This window comes from Lissotriton vulgaris, chromosome 9, assembly GCF_964263255.1.
Source record: "Lissotriton vulgaris chromosome 9, aLisVul1.2, whole genome shotgun sequence".
In the NCBI taxonomy this organism is placed as follows: Eukaryota; Metazoa; Chordata; class Amphibia; order Caudata; family Salamandridae; genus Lissotriton; species Lissotriton vulgaris.
Genome location: NC_141697.1, coordinates 738909737 through 738933501, shown reverse-complemented (window position 1 = coordinate 738933501; position 23765 = coordinate 738909737).

The window sequence follows — 23765 nt, the reverse complement described above, 5'->3', positions numbered from 1 at the left end:
CCACCTGTTAGTGGCTTTCTCTCCAAAATGTCCTGCTTTCTGATGGGCCCATTTCGCCAATCCCGCCAAATCAGAATCTTGCATGTCAACCACTGCCTCAGAAATTTTAGACTGTTCATCTGCAATATTATGAAAAAATTTGTCAAGGGAATCGATTGGAGTATGAGCATCCACGTGAAAGATTGTTACAGTACTCTGCGGAAGCAGTTCCCAAATATCTTGCCACAATTCTTTACCCCACAGCTCTTTAGAATGTAATTCCCAATTATGCGAGTGCCATGTAGGCAGCCACACTGCTAGTCCATTTGCAGTGGACCAAGAATCAGTGAAAATATGACATGTACCTGGTAACTCCTGTTTCAAAACTTGGTAAACAGCATAAAGTTCAGCATATTGACTACTCTTACCATCTCCAGTTGTGCTCAACAATTTCTGTGTAATCGGGTTATAGGAGACAGCTTTCCAATGTCTCTTGTCACCAATGAACTTCGCAGAACCATCCGTAAACCACACATGTTTTCTATCCTCCGCGGACAGATCATCAAATGATTTACCCCACTTCACGGGAGACTCCTGCACTACGGGAACCGAACACTCACTTTCAGCCTCATTGGAGGGCGCCTGCGCCACTCGCTCATGTAAAACCGCCACACCTTTCGGACCCACACGTGCCCTGTCCTGAATGTACCATTTCCATTTAATCACACTAGCCTCCTGAGCATGTCCAATTCGATGGGACTTCGGTGAACTCAAAACCCACTGCATGATGGGAATCTCAGGCCTCAAAATCACAGCATGGCCTAAAGTCAATTGCTCGGTATCCACCAGAGCCCAATAACAAGCAAGCAACTGTTTTTCAAAGGGTGAGTAATGCTCACCAGCCTCTGGTAACTTTTTGGTCCAAAAACCTAATGGCACTTTTTGTCTGCCTTGCTTTTGCCACAAACTCCAATTGGCATACAGACCTTCCACGGATACATTCAAATCCACATTACCTTCACTCACGGGCCACAAATCCAAAGCATACTGAATAGCTTCTTTAGCCAAATTAAAAGCAGTCTGTTGAGGTTCACCCCATTCAAACGCATTCTTTTTACGAGTGACTCGATACAGTGGAGCCAAGATTTGACTCAAATGGGGAATATGCTGACGCCAAAATCCAAACAATCCAATAAAGCATTGCGCTTCTTTCCTGTTCCTGGGAACAGCAAAATCAAGTATTTTTCGTTTAACCTGTGGAATCACCTCTCTGTGACCCTCATGCCAATTAATTCCTAGGAATTTCACAGCTTGTGATGGAGTTTGTAATTTGTCAGGATTAATTTCCCAACCTTTTGCTCGCAAACAGTCAATGATCTGATCTAAATGAGACTGCACCTGGTCTTGCGTTTCACCTTGAATCAAAATGTCGTCAATATAATGACAAATCTGAACTTGTGGAATCGTGGGCACTTCAGATAAATGTTCCGCCACCAGCCGGTGACAGATCGTAGGACTATGTACATAACCTTGAGGAAGACTCCGGAACGTCATTTGACGTCCATTCCATGTAAAACTGAATTGTTCCTGGCATTCGGGGGCAATCGGAATTGTAAAGAAAGCATTAGCAATATCAATGGAAGCATACCACGTACCTGGATGCTTTTGAATTCTCTCAATCAATGTAACAATATCAGGCACTGCAACAGTCAATTTAGGTGAATGTTTGTTCAATTCTCGATAATCAACAGTCATGCGCCAAGAGTTGTCACTTTTGCGCACGGGCCAAACAGGATTATTCCAAGCAGATGTGACCGGAGTAATGACTCCCGCGTCAACCAAATCCTGAATCGTAGCTGTAATTTCTTCATGACCACCTGGGATGCGATATTGTTTCTGAGAAATCACTTTCGTTGCTAAAGGGATCTTAATAGGTGGCATGCGTAAACGGCCAACCCGTACGGGTCTGGTCGAAATGTACTGTCTAGTACCAAATTGATAGTAACCATCATCCAAATGCAAAGTCATACCTTTCAAGATGTCAATTCCAATAATGAATTCCAAAAGTGGCACAACCAACACAGAGTATTCTCTACGAGGAATCCTACCAATTTTAATTTCAAGTGCAGTTTGAACTGCGGGTGTTTCTTTACCACCCAGCCCAGTAATTGTGAAAGACTGTCCATGAAATTTCCTTGACTTACCATGAATTAAAGTGGCCTCCGCCCCAGTATCAACTAACGCTCGGGCCCTTTGGATATTACGATGTTTCCAAAAAATCTCAATATCTACATAGGGTCTGTAATCTCTGTGGGCCCACCTGCGTACCGGAGCTTGACCTATTTCCTAGTCATTTTTCCTGCGTTCCGTCAACCAAGACAGATCAGGGTAAATATTTTCAGTCTTCTTTGGTATTAGAATCTCTTGTTCATATCCGTCTCCAGTACGAAACGGATTAGTATCAGGTTCAAAAAGTTGTGAGTTACGATCAGAGAGTCTGTTACGATCCTCCCTCTTTCTCACGTCAGGGGAATAACTCCTTGCATCTCTACGTCTGCTAGAACCACGATCATCTCTTCCCCTCTCGCGATCATCCTCTCTCCCCCTCCCATCAATACGACGGGGGGAACCAGCGCGTTCATAGCACCGATCATCACGGCGATCATTATTCCCACGTCGTCTCTCATCACCACTGTCATCCGAACCACGATCATACTCATTCTTTCGCACACGACGGGCACCTTCCTTTCGATCCAAACCACGCTTACGAAACATATCCCATAGGATATTATTAGGTTCACCATCGATCTCTTCCCTTTTGACACCATCAGCAATGAGAGCAAGAAACATGTCACGTCTAGAGAACTTATAGTCCCCACCAGTACGACCCTCAGGTCGGGATTGTCTTTCAGGTTTAAACCATTCACCCAGCTCACCAAGCTGACGAACAGACTCAAGCACAGCAGACAAAGGATTGCCAGTTTGATTAATCAATAATGTCATCATGACCTGCTTGTAAGCAACAGGAGAAGTACGTATAATGCGGTTACGCACGGAAGATGTTAACAGACCATCCAATAGCCTGTCAGCAGTACTAAGGAAGATACACGTTTTCATAACTTCTTCCTTTAAACGTTGTGACGCATCGCGCAGAGTGTACCACGGCTTTTCATCAGAGGGCCAATCAGATTCAGTTGGATATTTATGATTACAGCCATCAGACGCAAGCTGGAGCAAAGAAGTTTGGACATTACCATTAAATTCCGAAAATGGTCCTGAATAGTAGAATCAGAACTCAAAGAGCAAAATCGTAAGCAATCAACAGCATCGAGCATAATACCGGAAGCGCCAAGCTCATAAAGACGCACCATCCAGGTAAGCAAGGCCTCACCAGGTCGTTGTTTAAATCGTTGCAGGATGTCACTAATCTCCTGCTGAGTAAAATCTTCAATACAATCAAGAGGGATACCACCCGGATTACCAGGGGCTTGTTGTAATTTCCGTCGAAAGATCGGATGAGCAGAAACTGCGGGAAGAGCTTCCGAGGAAGCCCGCATCTTAGATTTAACAGAACAATCAGGACAAGCTACGTCATCCGCACGGGAAGAACGAGCACGGTCACCATCGGTAGTCAAATCAATGCACGAGGCAGATTTACAATCACGTCCGGAGCGAGAAGACTCGCGCTTGTCACCCTCCTCTGCCGAGGAGTCAGAAGTATGAGAATCCCAGATATTACCGTCCCATTCATCGGGGTTCCAATCCATTCCAGCTTTTGCTACAACCATACGCACTTTGCGTGAAGACACACGTCCACGCCGATGTTTATACTTATATCGTGCAATACGGACCGCAGCCCTTTCGGCAATGGTCTGATATGTTTCAAGTTTATCGGCAAGCAATTTATTTTGACAGCGCAACAAAGTGTGCGCATTTTGCAACTCGACACACTGTCCTTCCGAATCTTTAAACTGTGTCTGTAGTCGCACAAACCTCTCATGCAATATTCTGTATGCATTAAGAACAATCCACCCTCTGCGTCCTAAAATAGGAAGCTCATCACCCTTCACTACTGGCGCTTTCTGTAGGCACGAAATTACATCAGCAGGCTCCGCCTGCTCTAAGAATGAAGACCAATTTTCACTCAAGCCAGTAGAATCAGCCCACTCACGGGCCAAAGCCTCGTAAGGCGTAGACTCCCAGCCGGGAATCTGGATCGGTAATTTAAAAACCGAATGTGATTTTTTCGCAAACATCATGACACGCAAAAAAAAAAAAAAATTATATACACAATTATAAACAAAATTTTATACGTACAAGCCGAGCGCAAACCAACGAGATGAAAACACAACGCACACAGGCTTCGTAAACAGTTCGTGACGCCAGATGTAATGGCTGGATTTTCTGTCTAGATGGGATCAGCCCCCAGGGGCCCCTGTGACCCAGCCAAAACGTACTCACCTTCCCTTCTTAGATCGTATTCACAATGAGTAGCTATACAGATAAATATACAGATTGCACCTAAGAATGGGGGAATGACAATATACATATATGGATTTTCTACAATATCTTATTCACATCAGTTGGCCTCGCGGTCACCCCGACCCAGACCGTTCTACCCTAGGGCAGATCTGACACACAATCCGGTGTGTCTACACACGGGCCTGCAGAACCCAATGCTCCCTTTTCCAAATCGTTCGCGATCCTGCGAAACATCCACGTCAGTGTCCCTCCTGACGCTCTCACTTATTTTAAGCCACAATCTGGTGGATTTACACGACGGTGTCCTTCCCGTCGCTCTCATTAACGCCGCATATCAACGACGACCACATTCCTATGAAACATTATTGGGACGATATCTCAGCAATCTACTTAGGATAAAACTAAAGTAATAACTTTGGATATGGATTCAGATTGTATAGTGTACTCCGTGCTCATGACATCAAAGGTCCACTCACTCCCTCTTTATTTGGTTACCATTCGTCTGATCGGGATTTCTCATCCGTTCGCCTAAATAGTGCCCAACTAGGAATAGCATTTACCAAGATTGAACACCAGCACCAGGTACACGATAAGTCTATATGAATTAGGATATTTATTAACAATAAACATAAATCACATTACTATGCAACATTACATTTGCAAAGGGAATAAAAGATAAAGGTTAGAGTGCACATACTATAAGAATCGGTCGGACATCACCTGGTTAATGGGAAATCGGGACTCGGCAGTCATCTAGGCTCCTGTCTCGTCTCTGGGTCCTGGCTCGCCTTGCAGTCACCCTCAGCCGTCACAAGTACACGTCTGCACCGCTAGGCTCAACCTCGTCTGCTCTCCCTCAGGACCTCGGAACCTTGCTGTTTATTAACTACCGTCTCTCTCTCTCTGTATCAGTGCGCTCCGCGCCACTTCTCGTTCAGTCTATCTCAGAGAGTTTCGGTCTTAAATCTTTCTCCGACTTCAAGGATGGCGACTTGTCCACCATGAAAGTGAATAATAGCAGAGATGCTAACGGCTAGATGCCGCCTACGGACTGACTGACTCAAGACTAACACCTTCACTAATATCAAAGCCCGTTCCTTCATGGAAATTCACGGCCAGTAACCTGCCGCCCACCAAATTCTTGTACCTCCCCGTACCAAGGACACTTTCCCAGCCGGCCGGCCTGAAGTTGTGTCTTCGGAGTGGAGAAAAATACATTCCTTCGATAAGGGTCAGCCTGAACCGGTTCTCTCCAAGCGAACAACAGCTTAAAACTAAAACATTACACTTAACCTAGAAAGCCTTCTCGAGCTACCGGGCAAAAAGCAAAATGGAGTCTGTCTCGTTTAAGGCCTACGGGGCCCATAATATGCATAGCTCCATGAAAAACAGATCGGCATGTTAGCAAATGAGCGAATCATGACTAATACTTATATATCTAACCCCTCACTTAAATTCATAAGCCTTACTCTAAGGAAAATAACACGCAAATGCCTTTATGTATATAAGACAGGATCCCTGTCTATCGGCCTAATCCCTATGCTATGGGGGTGATAGGCTGGAGTCACTTCTCCATCATTCTCCTTCTCCAAAGAGCTAGCAAAAAGACTGCCATAACAAATGGGCAGGCATAGACACACTAGGCGACCTTTATGTAGATGGGGTTTTTCAGACGCTGGACAACCTACAATATATCAAGAACCCGTCCTTACTTTTCAGCTTCAATTACTATAGGCTACAAAGGGCACTTAAGGAACATTATCCCACACACCCAGAGGAACCGAAACAGCTCGCGCCGTTACAACTCCTCCTCACCACACCCACGGCCTCTCACATGGTGTCCAAATTGTATAAAAGCTTACAGGGTGCTATAGGAGGTAACACAGATAAAGCCAGGGACAAGTGGAGTGCAGGCTTAGAGACACCACTGACCGATGAAGAATGGGCGGCTGCCTGCATGCTCACAAACATGTTAACGCCGAATGGTAATTTGAGAATCATTCACTATAAATACCTGCATCAGGTGTATTATACGCCGCATCGATTGTATAGACACGGGTTGAGGGACGATTCAAAGTGCAGCAGATGTAAGCAGGACAATGCGGGTTTCATGCATCTGGCCTGGCACTGTCGCAGGGTGGCGGGTTATTGGGAACAGGTGATACGGGTGCTGAATGAAATGCTGGGTTCATCCCTGGAATGTGCAGCCAAAATGTGTTTATTGGGGATTGTACCGCAACTGAGAGCGCGGAAACGCAAATTCTGTGCTGTAGCGTTGCTGTTAGCTAAGCAGAGGGTCTCCCTACATTGGAACAGCAGGAAAGGCCCGGAGATTAAAAACTGTTTGGAAGACATGACGTACTGTCGTGACACACTGAACACGTATGAAGAGGAGCTGCCGATTAGATCCCGGCCCAAGGACTATTGGGGATTCTTACGGGACTATCTATTGGAGCATAGTGTGACCGAAGAAGAAACTGGTCATGACTAGGGGAAGGTTATGGAGGGCACTTGAATACTGGTAATAACAACAATGGGATGGTGTTGAGGAGGGAGGATGCTGTGATACGGAGCAATTGTAGCTGAAGGACACTTTATATTAACTTGAGTATTGTTATGGGTACGTTACCCAGGGGAGAAAATACGTTCAGAAAAAGTAAGAACACTAGCAGGTGTGTAAGCGACTATGGCACTTAATGGCTGATCTGTGAATATCATACACAACGCCGCCGGTCCGCTGGATGTCGGCTGATGGGCTGTGTACAACAACTGCGATCCTTTTCGGAAGAACGAGTCTGCAGCCGGCCTGTTGAGGTTGTAGGCGATACATGTGTAATGCTGTTTTCTTTTGTATTAAGTGCAATAAACTTCTTACACCAAAAAAAAAAAAAAAAAAAAAAAAACCTTCTCTAAATATGCCAGCCGAAAATAAATAGGGACAAACGACCTTCGGCAAGTAGGCTTTATTAAAAATAAAAATGGGAAGGAGGTCACAAAAGCCCTGGTGTACTCCAGCTTAGTGAAGCAGAAAAGGAGTTACAGAAGGAAGGAATAAGGGTAGTCCCTGACACAGAACTACCTACAGCAAATAATCAAAGATTAGCATTCCTGAGCCACCATGTGGCTAGGGTAAAGACAAACAAGATTAATTGACCAGGAACTGGATGGAAATGAAGGTATAGAACTCATAGTAACCGGGGGGAGGATGGTAAAAGACTGGAGGGATAAAAACTGTGGAGATACGTCCTTGAATTATATTATGCCAACCCAGAGAGAGGAGGGGTGGATAAGTGAAATAGATTAAGATATAGGGACATCACAGAGCCTAGGGATTCTTTCTTGCAATAATAACAGCTTTAGCAAAATATCAAAATCTGGAACATTAAAAAAAATAATAGATACCCATGAGATTATGTGTCTGCAAGAAACCTGGCTGTGCAATGTGACCCCAATAATGGAAGGATATGTCCTGGTTTATAGGTCTGCAACAAAAGGTAACCAAGAACGACCTAAAGGGGGGATACTAACCCTAATATCAACTAGAATGGCAAGAAAGGTGACACCACTACCAGGAAGATGTAAATGGCTGGTAGCATGTAAGGTGGAGCCTCAGGATCCATACTCAAGGAATGAAAAGCTGATATAAATGAATGCCTTTATACAGGGGGGGCGATCTGAGGAGTATATGCAGGAAATGGGAAGGACAAAAAAGGACATTGACTGGCTGTGTTAAAGTTATCCAAAAGATATTGATATATTGATGAAGGACTTGAATCACAGACTGAACCCAATTAAAGTGGATAGAGGGACCAGCAAAATGCTAAAATCATTTAATATAAAGATGGCAACATTCCCAAGAACTAAAGAATCAAAATGGGTTATATCGCTGGGAAATTATTCAGGCTCTAAGGGTCTAGTCTGTTTAAATTGGCGGGTAGGTGAGGATTGCCCAGCACAACATACTTTCAAGAGTAGCCAACAGTTATGCTCAATTAATTATATGTATATGCATGCTTGGAACTGTGACAAAATAAGGGACTTCATAGTGCGCTTAGAAGAGGGAAGTGATCACCATCCGCTGAAATTAAAACTGAGGAGTGGAAAAGTTCTCTAAAGAGAAAAGGTGATCCCCATCAAGATGGACTATCCTAAATGGCTGACCACTAGATTAACTGAAGAGCATATGGAAAAATTGACAGATTTGCAACAAAAGATATTAATAAGTGACAACTTGGAGCTCCATCCGGATGGGTATGAGAATACCGTTGGAAAGGTTGTACAGTGTCTCAGAGTAGTCTTAAAATGGAAGGGAAGAAGAAATAATCAAAGCAATAAAAATAACTGGTTTACTGAGGAATGTAAGATTCTAAAGGCGCAGATAGGGAAAGAGGAGAGAAACCTCAAAATAAGGTATGGCAAAGACAGCCAAAATTTGCTGATGAAGTTAAGGCATAGGTATAAAAATTTGATTAGAGACCAGAAAAGAGAACATAAAGGTAAGTGCTGGAGACTTATGCTAGAGGTAATAGAAAGTAAAAACATTACTGGTACAAGAGGGGTCAGGGAAAACCCAGGGACAAATTATCTGTGTGGTAGAGGAAGAAGCTTAGGTGTACCACTTGCAGGAGATATATGGTAAAGAGGTGGAGACAGGGGTAAACAAGTAACCCCTTGGGAGATGGTGGGCGAGGATATAAGATCTATTTTTACATTGGGTAACATTAGAAATATTATTGCAAGATTAAACCTCACCTGAGCTGCTGGACCTGACAATATGCCTACAATAAATATAAACACTTACCTGTATCGGTGGGTGGAGTTATTGTATAAATTGTTTGATAGAATTTTGGATACAGCGATTATACCTGAAAGTTGGAGAGGTGCAATTATCAGGCCGATACATAAAAAGGGAGATATAAAAAGCCCAAAAAATGATAGGCTGATGAATCTCCTGGATGTGGCTGAAAAGTGTATGCAAAAGTAATCCTAGAAATGTTAAAAGATTAGGCTGACCTTAATGACATAACACCACCTGAACAGGGGGGATTTAAGGAAAAGCACTTGACAATCGATCACTGTTTTTCGCTTTGATCCATTGCATGCAAGTCTGTGGAGCAGAGGGGGAGCTTGCTAAACAGACAAAATATCGACTACAAAATATCGAATGGACATAATATCGAGTTCAAAATATAGGCTGGACAGAATATCGAATGGACAGAATATAGACATCAAAAATATTGTTTTGAAGGTAAGTAATGTAATATCGAAATTTAAAACATAGATAGTCAAAATATCGAAGTACATAATATAGGTTATTAAAATTATCGAACATTTAATAATATCGAATTTTTTATAGTGTATTTTATGTGGTAAAAGTGTTTATTTATGTTATAATGTATTTTAATTAATGACTTTAATGTTATTTAAATTTTGCGTAATTTAATTCTGTAGCGGGTTGTGGGTTTATAGGGGAATAGGGTGGGAAGTAATTTAATTATAATTAATTAAATATGTAAATTTATTTATTGGTATTTGTTTATAATTAATTGTTAATTAATTTTTATTTTGTAATTAATTACATTTTAATTGCTAATTAATTTTATTTAATTGATTAATTGATAATTATGTTAATTTTAATTAATTTAATTTTTGTAGCGGGTTGTGGGTTTATAGGGGAATAGGGTGGGAAGTAATTTAATTATAATTAATTAAATGTGTAAATTTATTTATTGGTATTTGTTTATAATTAATTGTTAATTATTTTTATTTTGTAATTAATTAAATTTTAATTGCCAATTAATGGTATTTAATTGATTAATTGATAATTATGTTAATTTTATTAATTTTATTTTTGTGGTGGGTTGTGGGTTTATAGGGGAATAGGGTGGGAAGTAATGTAATTATAATTAATTAAATGTGTAAATTTATTTATTGGTATTTGTTTAAAATTAATTGTTAATAATTTTTATTTTGTAATTAATTACATTTTAATTGCCAATTAATTTTATTTAATTGATTAATTGATAATTATGTTAATTTTATTAATTTTATGTTTGTGGTGGGTTGTGGGTTTATCGGGGAGTAGGGTGGGAAGTAATTTATTCATAATTAATTAAATATGTAAAATTATTTATTGGTATTTGTTGCACTCTTTGGAGTGGGAATAGTAATTTTTACCCATACGCTATCCAACGCTTTCCCTACTTTTGCACTCTCTGGAGTGGGAATAGTAATTTTTACCCCTACGCTATCCAACCCTTTCCCTACTGTTGCGCTCTTTGGAGTGGGAATAGTAATTTTTATCCCTACGCTATCCAACGCTTTCCCTACTGTTGCACTCTCTGGAGTGGGAATAGTAATTTTTACCCCTACGCTACCCAACCCTTTCCCTACTGTTGCACGCTTTGGAGTGGGAATAGTAATTTTTATCCCTACGCTATCCAACGCTTTCCCTACTGTTGCACTCATTGGAGTGGGAATAGTAATTTTTACTCCTACGCTATCCAACGCTTTCCCTACTGTTGCACTCTCTGGAGTGGGAATAGTTATTTTTACCCCTACGCTATCCAACGCTTTCCCTACTGTTGCACTCTCTGGAGTGGGAATAGTAATTTTTACCCCTACGCTATCCAACCCTTTCCCTACTGTTGCACTCTTCGGAGTGGGAATAGTAATTTTTATCCCTACGCTATCCAACGCTTTCCCTACTGTTGCACTCTCTGGAGTGGGAATAGTAATTTTTACCCCTACGCTACCCAACGCTTTCCCTACTGTTGCACTCTCTGGAGTGGGAATAGTCATTTTTACCCCTACGCTATTCAACCCTTTCCCTACTGTTGCACTCTTTGGAGTGGGAGTAGTAATTTTTACCCCTACGCTATCCAACGCTTTCTCTACTGTTGCACTCTCTGGAGTGGGAATAGTAATTTTTTCCCCTACGCTATCCAACGCTTTCCCTAATGTTGCACTCTCTGGAGTGGGAATAGTAATTTTTACCCCTACGCTATCCAACGCTTTCCCTACTGTTGCAGTCTCTGGAGTGGGAATAGTAATTTTTACCCCTATGCTATCCAACCCTTTCCCTACTGTTGCACTCTCTGGAGTGGGAATAGTAATTTTTACCCCTACGCTATCCAACGTCTTATCTACTGTTGCACTCCTTGGAGTGGGAATAGTTTACACTTCGGCTATCCTAAGGTAATAATATTAGATATTTTTTTCATTATATTATGTTACTATATATATATATGTTTTAACAAATATGATTGTAAAAAAAACTTTTATACCTTTAATTAAATATTTAATTATTATAAGTTAATTTAAGTATTTTTAAGTATATTTTAGTAAATAATTTTTAATATTAATTTAATTTAACATTGTTTTTACTAAATTCGATATTTTTACAAACTATATTTTAGTAAACGATATTTTTTACTCGATATTTTTGTACTTACCTGTTTGTTGATACAAAGTCGATATTCTGTCTGTCGATATTTTGTCGCCGATATTTTAGGTAGTTGATATTATGTCCCTCGATATTATGTCAGTGATCGGGGAGCTTATTCTGCTGCTTTGTAGACTTTCATGCAGCTTTTGATCTGGTAGATAGAAAACGCCTGTGGAAGACTTTGAAAAATTAGATATCCCAAAAGACCTATTAAGACTGATTCAGGAACCACATAGGACCAACTGGGCTCAGGTGTTTATGGATATTGTGGGGACATTAAGTGAATAATGGGTTAAGACAGGGGTGTGTTTTAGCCCCTTTAATCTTCTCTTTATTTGTTGCCGATCTACCAATGATCTTATCTGCTGCAAATGGTTTTAGCCCTAAAATGAATGGTAAACATGTGGCGTGTTTCCTGTATGCAGACAATCTTGTGATTTTAGACCAGACAGAAATAGGCCATGCAAAGAAAATTTGACAAATTTGAGGATTATTGTAAGTGGAAAAAATGTGTGGTATTTATGGGCAAAACTAGGATACTTTGCTTTGGAAAATCTAAAAAAAAAATAATTGGCATCGAGGCGCGGAGAGTTTGGAACTTGTTAACAAATATAAATATCTTGGAATCTGGTTAGAATGGTCCTTGAAATGGAAAATTCATCTAGAGGCCTTAAAGACCAGGGCTATTGCCTAGGTGAGTGGGCTGAAAACATTTAATTAGGCCTTTGGAGAAATGTCATGTCGCCCAGCACTAAAAGCCAACGTAGCTATGATGCCCTGCAACTGCAATATGGAGCTGAATTGCTATACATAAGTGGCAAAAGCAGGTGGGATGCCGAGGAGGGGAAGTGCTTTTAGTATTTGCTTTTACTTCCCAGCTCTGCCATGATACAAGCAATAAGATTGGAAATTGGCATGATTTCCTGTAATATTTTGTCTGCGAAACCCTTAATAAGGTTCTGGTGAAAACTGAATGGGGAGAAAGGACAGAAAGTTTCTCAGTGGTGCAAGAATGTAATTGTGAAAAGTGAACTCAAATGGGCTAGAAAGGCTAGGTTCAACATGGTTGCCATGTGTAAAGATATGAAAGTAAGGCAGGCTCTACAGATTGAAATTTCAAAAGGTGAGCTGAAAGCGATTGGCAAAGAACTGTCCTACGAAAAGGACTATCAATATTTAAAAGAGGAATAATCAGTGCACTTTATGCTTAAAGCATGACGGAATAATGTGAGTTGCCTGTATGTGGATACGTTACCTAACCAGCTGCTACGAAATGAGAGTTTAAGAGTAAGAATTGGTCTTAACCCTTTCAAAATAAATTATATGATAAAAGCTAAAATGGTATTTTATTCTAGGGTTGTGCCAAAGGGATTCTAGTTGGGTGTGTCTGATGCTAGTGTCTAGTAGCTTATCTATTCTTAGTAGGGCCAGTCTTGTGTTCCTTAGGATTGGGTTTTGTTTGATTGCGGGGTGCTTTGTCGCCGTGAGGAAGGCTATGGGTTCCATGCCGCCTAACAGTCTCCTTTCTAATGAGAGCCAGGCCGGGGTGTAGTCGCTCTTCGGAGTTAGCCAGTATAAGCCTTGTTTTGCTATGCAAGCTGTTTGAAATATTTTGAAATAAGACATAGCATCACCACAGTAAGCCAACTACAGCACAAAGGAACTCAAACCACCTTTGACACACTCAAAGAGCAACATAAGCTTGATAGCGCAGAGCTATATAACTTCCTAAAAATTAGAGTGGCAATCACCAAAGCAGACATAAGCAAACTCACTCCCTCAATACTACAATACGCCACTAGCCTAAACATAATAGGACACCAAGTGGCGCACCTGTACAAAGCCCTGTGCCCCAAGACCTCTAAACTAAATAACAAAATCACAACCCACTGGGGTACAGTGGTGGGGAGTGAGCTCAGCGAGGACGGGAGGGACGACCTCTGGTCCTCCACATCAAGAAGGAAGGTGACAACAACCCTGGATCAGACAAAATTCTGGCTGATACACAAGGCCTACTGGACCCCAGCCCGCCTAGCCTCCATGGGTATCCGAGAAAACGACTCCTGCTGGAACTGCAATAAGCAAAAAGGGGATCTGGCTCACCTCCTCTTCCACTGCGCCAAGGTCAGAAAATTCTGGGACTCAATAAACACACTAATCAACGACGTAACAGGAGCCACACTAACACTTGACTTCCACTATCTGCCACTGGGGTACACCGATCCATCCATAACATCAGAAGAAGACAGGGACCTGATTGACCTCCTGCTCACAGCGGCGGTCAAGACGGTATTGAATAACTGGAAAGACACAGCGAAAGCCACCTTCAAAGCCTGGTTCAACTGGGTAATATTCCTGCGGGGAGCTGACACCATAACAACCAATAGCCTACCGAACTCACGAAAGAAAAGCGAAATGTGGCTCTCGCTGGACAACTACCTGTCCTCACAAAAGCCACCCTGAACGCTAGGGGGACGACCGGGAAGAAACCCCAGAGCCCAGACACGGCAGCACTACACAGATCACCTACTCTGTAACACACTGTGCTTCTCTATTCTCTTTACTCTCTGTATCTCTACACCTCTCTCTCCACGTCACCAGGGGTGCGAAAAGACAATCGGGCAGTCCGAAGGGGGGAATGGGGAATGCCGGAAGGAACGACGAGAAGAAGAAACAAGAATGAAGGGTGGACACATAGCCGCGATCCAATGCTTATGCCCCCCCCCCCCCCGGGGCGCCTTTTCCCTGTTTTTCTTTTTTCTCTTTTGTCTATGTTTTCAGCTATCTCCCATGTATATCCTCTGCACCATGTAAATGTAATTTTCAATAAAAAATTACTGAAATAAAAAGATAAAAGCTAAAATGGTCAGTATATGAGGGAATGTTCTTGTGGGTTGAACACTAAATGTGACGTGTTGCATATTTTGGTGGACTGCCTTACAATCAAACAACAGTGGAGACAGTGGTTACGCCCAATATTCCTGAAATATGGAATTATGACTCGAGGGTGTGCTACAGAATTTTGAACCGATATACATTTTTTAGATGTAGCGTATGCTATTGGAAGATTCATGAGGGCAGTAAGGGCAGTGTTTATGGAGAACTAGGAGGAGGGTTGATGTACCTTTCTTGGGCATCTGCAGATTTGATTGGAATACATATTTTATATGAAAATTGTATATGGCCTTATTAGATTGAATTTATTTTTATATGTGTATCTGTATTATATCTTAATGGTGTGCTCTTTAAAGGCCATTGGTCTAAATAAACATAATATTGATTGATTGATTGATTGATTGATTGATTGATTGATTGATTGATTGATTGATTGATTGATTGATTGATTGATTGGTTCGGCAGCAACAGTGGTCAATGCTGTGGTGATGTTGTTGCTATTGTCAGTGTTCTCATATTTAAAGCTATTTAATTTCCTGAGGTAAGGATTCTTATCAGAGGGACCCCAAATGTTAATTGTGGATCCCCACTGTTGCCCTCAGGTGGGATAGTCTTTTTGTTATCACACCAAAGGATTTCGCCTCTGAGGCAGTTTTTAAACTATTTTAATGTATTCATTTTTTTATTTATGTTGCAGTTTATATAAACTGTACAAGGTGCAATCAGAGTGCCTTACAGAGAATGCAAATTTCAATTTCATGGAAAACTATTGTACCATACAAAGAAAGTTTATATGGAAGACAACTTGACAAAGTATGCAATATAAAGTGTACAAAATACAAGTATCATATACAGAAATACAGGTCACAGCTTATATAACGGCGATATACTATCTGCGAAAAACTTTATGGCCCTCTTTACCAGTCAGACAGAGCCGAACTTCCTCTTTGAATTTCACTATGCTTGAAAGAGAGTCCGTTTTTCCACTCCCGTTGTTTTCGGTAATACAGTAATTCTGAGTGGTAAAGTTGGATGAGACTTTGTCCACAGCAGTAGCCAAGCCTCATTGCCAGTTTTCTGACAGGAGAACGAATATAATGCTCTCGCATGCCAGAAATAAGCTCCTCCTTACCCCCTTTACCGCACAGTAACAGTGCAATTTCACTGTGTGATAAATCTGACCCAGTACCATGCAATTGAGAATAAGTGCCCGAGATAGAGTTTTAAGCAGAAGCATTTTAATTTCTTTTTTTATTGCACTGTAGAAATAAGTAGTCCTGAGAGAAGAAGGGAGGGGATTCCAATTCTTAAACATCTGTCATTTGTAGTAAAATATCATGTTTTTATGGTAGCACCTCAACTAGTCAGTACTGTGAAGAACAGGAGTATCTGTAGAATAAGTACGTTTCTGGAACCTATAGGCTGTGTGCGCCCAATCAATAGGAATTCCGTCATGAGAGAATCAGGGATTAGTAATTCCTCCCATTCATTCTTATTTGTGTACGTAGCCTTTAATCACTACTACACCATTGATTTCTGAAACGCTCATCTTATTTTTTGGAAAAAGAATGTGATTTGCCTTTGAAACATCTTGAATTGTACTTTTTATGGTTATATGCTCTGGAGCACTCTTTCTTGTAAGTAACTATAAATTTGTACAGAGGTTAGATTGTTCTGGGAGCTGGGATTGCATCAGTGTACTCCACAGAACCTGCTCTTTGCTGTAATTCCTGTCTGTCTGTTTTTCATGTGCCCCAATCAAGGTCAGTGACTTGCTGTGGAAAGAGAAGGCTTCTGGAAATTCGTCCCACCTTGCATGCTGTGGGGATTCACAACTTCAAGGCAACAAGGTTCTTTCCTTTTTATTCTCTTGAATCCCCAAAGAGGTCACAAGTAATGTGGAATCAATGCAGGTCCAACATTGTAAACGTCACCTGCCTAAAGCAGGCAAAATGTTTTGATGAAACTCCATGGACAAAGGACTATAACAAGTTGCAATCAGTGCAAACACATAGATCACTGCATATGATTCCCCAAAAGCATTTTATTAGGAGTATCCCCACTATCTCTTTGTCCCCCTAGAATTATAATGCCCAGAGATTTCGTGTGTCTAGAGACAGGCTCGCCTGGCTTTTTTCGGTGTAATTTTTCATGCGACCCTAATATTCATTAAAACACAACTTATCCATCCACTATCCATCCGCCTCCCAGCATCCTTTTCATACTAATCAACCCATCAGCCCACGCATTCCTCTGTCCTTTCAACCTCCCCACACATGCCTGACTGTGTACTGTGTACGACCGTAAGTGTTCCGTATGTTTGTTTTTCGTTTGAGTGGAATTGCGATGTTTTGGATCAAAAATTACAAAAAATCTGGCAAATGTTGTTCTCATCCGGTTCCCCTAGCCAGCCAATTATAATGAGTAAGATCTAGTACCCAGCAATATAATGCTTTCGGTGGCAGATATGGTTGTGGCATGTTTCAAAACAGCACAGGGGTGATACCTGCAACCACATGACAGGTAGCCCAAACATGTATTTTTCTATCAGTTGTTTGCAAAATTTTCCAATTGTACTTTAGCCAGTTTATTGGGTGTGGGCACCTTGACACCTTAGAAACCCATAATTATGTGGTACCCTATTCTTCAGGAGACGAGGAAGAGCACAGATAGGGTGAAAGCCTTGGTAGGTATGTGTCCCTAAAAGACAGAATGAAGGGAATAACCACATTTTAAAAGAAAATTATGAAAAATCTGAGAAACATTAAGCCCCCATATGTTATAGGCCAGCCAATCAGGAAAAGGAGGTCTGGTTTGTACCAATAGTTTCCTATCTAATTACAGAATCAGACAAAATATAATTTTTACACTAGCCAAAAATTCTCTGAGTTTGATATTGTAAGAAATGTTTTTATTATTTGGGGTGAGTTACCACCCACAACAAGGAATAATCACAACCCCTGTCAGAATGAAACCTCAAAATCATTGCATTAACCTAAGCTTAACCCCCTAGTACCTGTTGTACAGTGTGGACACGCTTCACTTAGGCAGTGTGTAAAGTATTTATGCAGTACCAAAACAGCAATAAAGTTAAAATACAAAGCAATAGGAATCCCAACCCACATTAGAAAAATGTAATGCAATTTAATAACAAAAGCACACTAACATGCAATCAGGAGAACTGGAGTTATGAATTTGTAAAGCTGTAGGTAGAATCAGCTCCATAAAGAACAACGCACCAATGGGCGTGGTAGAACAGGACCTAGGTGCAATTTGAAGCTGACCATATTGGAAAGCAAAAAGGATAAACCAACCAGCTTCATCCTGGTAAAATATTTTACCTTCTTACTTAGTCTTTAAAGTTCCAATCCACCAGATAAGAACACTTCTAAAGTCCCCAATACCCCAAAAGAGTTGCTTAGCAACTCCCAGGGTGTCAGGCAGAGGCCAAGAACAGGTTCAGTAGCCACATAGGAGGTCATGCAATTAACTCTTGGGTTCCACTTCTTTGCTCTGGCTACAAGAGGGAGCAGGTCCGGTCCTTCAAGGTACCTTCCAAGTAAAAAACAACAGGTCCAGTCCTCTTCTGATATTCTGTAGGTGGAGAAAGGGTTCGGAAGTGGGTACCTGGAGATGCAACATTTATGCCTGGCACTGGCTAGTGGGTGGGAAGGACCCTGGGCACATCATAACCAATGGGGTAAAAATTACCAGACATAACCCTACTCACTTTTGCAGCAGTCCCTGTTTACCTTCCTGCAACAGTCCCAAAATACCATGAGTCAGGGAATTTTGAAGATGGCGAAAGTGTTCCATCACACTAAACTTGAGGTTTGAGTGGTGTGTGTGTGTGTGTGTGTGTGTGTGTGTGTGTGTGTGTGTGTGTGTGTGTGGGTGTGTGTGTGTGTGTGTGTGTGTGTGTGTGTGTGTGGAGTGGAGTGTGGTAATCCTAGTGTTCTCCCATATCTCACACTAAAATCCAGGATAAGGGTGGCACTGTACCCACTACAGCTCAGAGACAGACATCAGGTAGGATAAAAGCAGGGTCTTCAGGAATCTAGATAGCAGATACACAAGAATTGTCTTGGCATTATGTTGTTATGTTTCAAGTGTGCCCTAAGTATTACATGAAGCATGCTTTGAAGCTGTAGTGTCACAAATTATGCCCACACCACCCATCCTTTGCATTCTGTGGAGTTCTCTGCCCATTCAGGTCACCCTATCTTTTGCTTCGGGGAGGCATTTTGCACCTTGGTTAAACCTATTCAAGGCTGAGAACAGACTGAGAGCCTGCAGAGACATATGCAAATTGGCTTCTGATAGTTCGGGCAGGTAAAGGGTAACTTTGTAAACCAGGAATCTATAAATTTGCTTTTTTTTTTTTAAAGAGAAACTGCTAGGCTTGTTCCTCTAGAGCTTGGAAAGGAAATGTTATTGACTGTTGACAAAAGCCAGAAAGCCTGATTGTGGCATCTTTAAAATATTCATTGTCTCCATTGTGAAAGAGTCATTGAGGACCGTGTTCTGTAACTTGGCTATTCAAAATGTGAATGGAATGTTGGGTTTTATGTTCTTTTTAAATTCTTCAAATAATTGTGACACCAAAGGCCAACATCTTTTACTTTTAAAGTATTTTGCAACGGCTGGCTCACTGAGTAAAGCCCAAGTTCAATGATGAAATAATTTTCTTTGTTGACTAGATCACATTTTGTAAGCTTTCATGAGGCACCTGATGTTTGATGTTGATCTCCCATACCTAAAAGCACACGCTTCCTGTATATGGTTTTAAGGTTTATCCTTGCAGGAAAGTGTGATTACACAGATATTTTGCTCTGTTTGTAGATAAATGAAATAAGTATACAAACTAACTATCGCACACCAAATCTCTTAGGTACTGATTTCAAAACATTGTGCAGTACAATGCTGTATGAAAATCTGCAGCTCTACACTGCACAAAGAGGGAAAGAATTGCAGTGCCATAGTTACAGTGCTGTACTAATATGATACCATCAGCCACAGCACAAAGGAGAGCAAGTGGTGCGTTGCATTACTTTTATACTTGAGGTACACCAGTCAGAACAAAGTTGTAGGTGTTGACAACCTGCAAAGTGAAATTACGAATGTTATCTAGTCAAAAGTCAAGTCAAATGATCTTTATTCGGAGTTTGGTACATCCATAAAAGTACATACAGTTTGAAACACATTAAAAACACATAAAACAATGTTTAAAATGTTAGATAAAAACATAACACTCCTAAATAAGGTTTTAAAACAGCATATATGGCATAAGGTGCAAAATACATGGTAAAGAAATGATCTTAAGGTACTAATGTTTATAGTCGCAAGCATGCAATGAGTCTATGTGCAAAATATATCATGATAATAAAGTGCAATGTGCGTTTGGTGACAGAATAATGTAGTCTGTCAAGCAGGTTCCATGCTTCCCCTTGACCTGACTCAAAGATGTATCATAATAATAAAGTGCAATATACGTTTGGTGACAAAATACTGTAGTCCGTCAGGCATGTTCCATGCTTGCCCTTGATCTCACACAGGCTTTCAAAAAGTAACTTACAGTACATATCACCTCATCTATTGACAGCATTTGTAGAGTTCTCAATGCCAGGGTAAAGTCCCTAAGGTCATATTTGCGGATGATCGGCATTGAATATTGGCGGGTATACAGTTTGTAATAACCACAAAAGAAAAAGTAATGTAACAAACTTTGTTTCCCACCTTCAGAGCAGGGACAATCCAGCTGTTCTAAATTTTTAATAAAGCCGAGGGGGAAGCTTAATAGATTGAGAATGCTTCCATCCCGAAATCGGAACAAAAGACTCCTATTCCATCTTCCTATCGAAATTGACAGGTATCTACAGGGCTTGTTTAAATTGTCATTGCCAGAATCAGCATAGGGCAAATATTTAATAACAGCAGACTTAGCGGAATCCGATCTCATCCGTTCCTCCTTATATAAGTCAAGCAATGCCCGTTTGACAATGTTCTTGTGAGCATGAACAATGATGTTAGGGGAGCTGAACAAAGAGCCCTGTCCTACGCTCAACAGGCTATTCTCCACAGCATTTAACCAGGGTACACGATGGAATCTTTCGCATAGTAGACAGTCTGATATTATGCTGCGTGTTAAGGATGCCGCTGGGTTTAACCATATTTTTATCCAAAAAAGGGCGGGCCTAGATTTAATAAAATCCACAATATATGACAACTTGAGCTCATTATGGCAAATAAATGTAGGGGCACTAGGGGCTCCCCCCAGCACCCTCCTACAAAATCTATTTTCCTCCAACTGAATAGGCGTGCTATTACAGTAGCCCCACACCTCTGCTCCATAAGTCCCTGTTGGTTGACATTGAGTACGGTAAATATTTAGCAGAGGGGTGGTAACATCAGCCTGTTTTGGTTGTCGGAGAGACAGACTTGAGTTAATCGCCTTGCCAATTTTATTTCTCGCATAGGCTGCATGCGGCTGCCATGAGCCTGTATTAGAAAATAACAGCCCTAGATAAGGAAAAGTGCTAGTGCATTTTAGAGTGTTGTCACCTGATTTAATGGAGGTAATGTTGTATTTTTTAGGTCCGCAATTCAAGTCATAAGCTTTTATTCGATTTGAAAGTACAAATCATACAAGCATAAACTTATAAAACAATTCATTACATTTAAAATTATTTTAAAAGGCAAAGTTATACAAGTGAACTCCGGAATATTTCATAAGAGGGGAGAACATATACTGACAGGCACTGGGCATCAATACATGATTGAAGATATAATAAAAAGCTAGAAGGTGAGGGGATCATACATGTACAGACAGGAATAAAAATAGTTATCACATATAGTGCTTATCCTGGCAGCTGTACATTTTAAGCAAACACAAAGCCAAAAACATGGGACATTGTGAATTGCAAAGTATAATTAAAGGACAGGTAAGTACAGACAGGAAAGTGTAGAATTATAGCAGCACTAGACACTTCCTGGCAGCTGTACATTTCAAATAAAAGTAACTACAAGTGCAAATATCCACGTTTTATAATAATAAAAACGTTTGAAAGGCTAAAAAGGCAAGGGGAGCATACATGTACAGACAGGAATAAGAGTAGTTATCGCACAAAGTGCTCTTTCTGGCAGCTGTACATTTTAAATCAAACCCAGAGTGAAAAGGCATGTTACGTATTTAGTTGCAAAGTACTGTAAAAAAAAAAAAAAGACAAATAGGTACAGACAGGAGTATATGAAATTATGGCATTACAATACATTTCCTGGCAGCTGTACATTTCAAAATAAAAGTGGCAACAAAAAAGCAAATGTCCACATTCTCTAGGGATGATAGTAGCGCTAGGGCATTCTTAAAAGACCGCAATTCATAATAAATGATTTTTTAAAATTGGTGTTTAAACCCAAATCAGACATAAAAGCAACAAACCCAGTGATTAAAATGCGTAGACCATTAGGTGTACGCCCCATTAGTACTGCGTCATCCGCATAAAGCAGGGCAGTAATGGGGGAGCCATTTATAATTGGTTCATCCTTGGTAATTTTGCTCAAAGTACTGCTCAACCCATTAATATATAAAATAAAAAGCAGTGGGGCGAGTACGCAGCCCTGTCTAACTCCTCTGCTGATCATAATGTCATCAGAAATTTCGCCCTCATTATTAATACGTACTCTGGCTTTTAAATCCCTATGTAAGTAAGAAAGGAAATATACCAAAGAATCATCCAAACCATAATTAAGCAAAAGTGACCACAAACTAGAACGGTTAACAAAATCAAATGCAGAACTCAAATCCATAAAACCCAAATAAAGCGGGGACTTTTTTACAATAATATACTTGGCCATGATCAAATTCAAATTAAGACATTGTTCAATGGTGCCCACATGACTTCTAAAGCCTAATTGGCTGCAGTGTAAAACATTATTATCCTCAGCCCAGTTCCTAATCCTTTTAAAAATTACCCTTCCGAGGACCTTTAACGTGCTATCGATTAGTGAAATCGGCCGGTAACAGGCAGGGTCCATCCTGTCACCTTTTTTAAATATAGGAACGATGACACTATTAGACCATGTTTCAGGAATTGAACTGTCTGACAAGTTGTTAAATAAATTACATAATAAAGGGGCCCAGAAGTTAATTTCAGATTTGATCTGATCAATTGAGAGACCATCCAGGCCGGGAGCTTTATTACTTGCGCTCTCAACTATAGCATCCTCGACCTCGGATAATGAGATGTTCAAAGAGCCGACCTTATTGGGTAGTGGGACAGTATTTGGGGAAAGGTCGGATGTAGCATAGATTTTAGTAAAGTGCTCCACCCACGCCTCACCAGTTATATTACAATTAATTGGTTTGATGTTTGAACCAAAAGATCTGAGAGCCTTGACCTCTCTCCAGAAACCTGTTGTGTCTTTTAATGTGGCAGTACGGATAAGAGATTCCCAATGTTCAATCACTAGGGCCTCGGATCGAATTCTTAACGTAGTTTTATTATTTGATCTTAGGTCTCTCACAAGTAAGGCGTCCCTTGGATTGGATTTTAGGGCCGCCCTCAGGTCCCTGTTGGCCTTGAAGCAAGAGGAATCAAACCAGCGGGGGCCATGATCTTTGGTTGGCCTGGCTGGTTTAGAGGATTCTCTTTTGGTGGCCACACAGAGATTACTGAAGGCAGCAACCACATCATTGTCTGGGCTGTTGTATGATAAACAAGTCTCAACTAGCAATGGGTGTTTATTAATAACTCTGGCTAAGATGTCTTTGTTGTCCACTCCTTTCCATATCAATCTTAGTCTATCAGTGGATAATGCCAGATTTTGTGCCCCGGTCTCTACTCTTGATACATCCTTTGTGGACTGCAGATTTTTTAGGTATGTTCTAAGTGGGTAGTGGTCACTGTATGCGGGACAGATAACTTCTGCTTTTAAAATAATATCGCTTAGTATTGGGGAGATA